Consider the following 2,420-nt stretch of genomic DNA (forward strand, 5'->3'; position numbering starts at 1 on the left):
GTATTATATGATTTATTTCTACTAAAGTTAGTCACACATCAATATTTGTGTTAAGTATTGAAAAGAAAAAAGTGTTGGCAATACCTGGATGAATAGTGCAGCTAGTGAAGTTTACAAATTATTTTCTCATATAAAGGAAAATTTAAAGCTTCATATGCTATGAGAAAAATTTTTAAAACTTACTCACATTTTTAGCAGTTTTGAATGATTAGGTAGGTAATTACATTCATATTATTAATGTGTATTTATATAGATTTTTATTTTGCATATGTAATCTCACACAAAAATTTACATAAACATATTACATTAAAAGTTATTCCACAATTCTACCCATCAAATTAAGTTAAATGTCAATAGCTTTTAAACTTAGATTTTAGTTTAACTTTTCTGTCATTCTTAACTTTACATTGAATACAAAGAGCAAAGTTTATAGTTTTTATCTGTGAAGTAGAGGTATACACAGTATACATAAATAAATACGCCAAATCTGTGTTATTAAGAGTTCATGAAGATTTCAATTAGAAAAAAATACCATAAAAACTTTTGAGTGTAGGTGAAAAATAGGCAATGATGAAAAACATCTTTCAACACATGTAGAGAGTGAATAAAGAAAGCAAAAACAGAGATAGAAAGTAAAACTAGAGCATTTAGAAAATGGAAATTAGTATGTTCACTATTTAAGACCCATGCACAGAGCAAAGTCTTCAGAAAACCTAGAGGTCAAGGTTCAAGGTTACCCACCTCAAGTAGCCTAGCAATATTGACAACATCCCAATGGCCCTGTCCTTTTCTTTACTGATGGCCGTGGTGGTGCTCAGCTACAAATCCATCTGCTCTCTGGGCTGTGATCTTCCTCAGACCCACAGCCTGGGTCATAGGAGGGCCTTGATACTCCTGGCACAAATGGGAAGGATCTCTCCTTTCTCCTGTCTGAAGGACAGACATGACTTTGGATTCCCCCAGGAGGAGTTTGATGGCAACCAGTTCCAGAAGGCTCAAGCCATGTCTGTCCTCCATGAGATGATCCAGCAGACCGTCAATCTCTTCAGCACAAAGGACTCATCTGCTGCTTGGGAACACAACCTCCTAGAAAAATTTTCCACTGGACTTTACCAGCAACTGAATGACCTGGAAGCCTGTGTGATATAGGAGGTTGGAGTGGAAGAGACTCCACTGATGAATGTGGACTCCATCCTGGCTGTGAAGAAATACTTCCAAAGAATCACCCTCTATCTGATGGAGAAGAAATACAGCCCATGTGCCTGGGAGGTTGTCAGAGCAGAAATCATGAGATCCCTCTCTTTTTCAACAAACTTATAAGAAAGATTAAGGAGGAAGGAATGAAAGCTGGTTCAACATGGAAATGATCCATATTGACTAATACACTATTCCACACTTCCTTGACTTCTGCCATTTCAAAGACTCATTTCTGCTATGACCACTACACGAGTTGAATCAAAATTTTCAAATGTTTTCAGGAGTTTAAGGAAACATCATGTTTACCTGTGCAGGCACTAGTCCTTTACAGATGAGCATGCTGATAGATCTGTTTATCTATCTATTAGAATATTTGTTTATTTCTAAGATTTAAATTTTTTCCATATATTATTATGTATACTTTTACATTGTATTTGTTATATCAAAATATCTTCTTTATATTTAGTCAATATATTATTTTGCTTTTTTATTAATTTTTAGTATTAAAATTTCTTGTATTATTTTTTTATTCTTTAATAAAGAAATACGAAGACCAAATGTGCAATCTCATTAAAGAATGGGTGGTACAATTCATTTACCCATCATCATTATATCCAAATTGTAAGTAAAAATTGACTTTCTCTAAGCCAAGTTTTATATTGCCCTTAGGATATCTAGGTGAATATAACAAACACAGTTTTCCCTTTCTTGTGTCTTTTATTTTTGTAAGGAAAATAATAACTCTACTTTCTAATACCTGGTACATTAACTGCTATAGTGAGAAGAAATAAAAACAAATGAAATTCAGTAAAACTGAAGGAAGGCATATCAAAAAAAAATTTTTAAAGTAGTAGATATCCTCTATTGTAGAGAAATAGACATCTAAGTGCAAGTGTCTATTGGCAACCTGTATTTTTGTCTGTAATTTAGAAGCAATACTATGAAGTGAAAGCCTGGAAACAGAAGTTGTCACATAGGTTGAATAGAACAAGAAAAAGACTTAAAATTTATTCCTGCAAACTTCAACTTTAAAGGGAGAGAAGAACCAGGAAAGATTTGGAATGGCCATGCATTGGGACAAGACAGAATGTTGTTAAGAGCATATTTAAAAGACTGAAACTGCTTAGAAGAATCAATGTATTCATGCAAAATGTGGATTGAAAGTGTCCACTACATCTGGAAAATAGATGGCATTGTCACTTATAGAGCTAGTTGGGTGGAAT

At 33.6% G+C, this 2,420-nt stretch overlaps 1 pseudogene; it reads left to right on the forward strand.

Annotated features, from left to right (window-relative positions):
• The first annotated feature begins 774 nt into the window (after positions 1-774).
• On the forward strand, positions 775-1,344 carry LOC105545729 (annotated as a pseudogene).
• Positions 1,345-2,420: the final 1,076 nt, after the last annotated feature.

Source organism: Mandrillus leucophaeus, unplaced genomic scaffold (genome assembly GCF_000951045.1).
Source record: "Mandrillus leucophaeus isolate KB7577 unplaced genomic scaffold, Mleu.le_1.0 Scaffold1090, whole genome shotgun sequence".
Classification (NCBI taxonomy): domain Eukaryota; kingdom Metazoa; phylum Chordata; class Mammalia; order Primates; family Cercopithecidae; genus Mandrillus; species Mandrillus leucophaeus.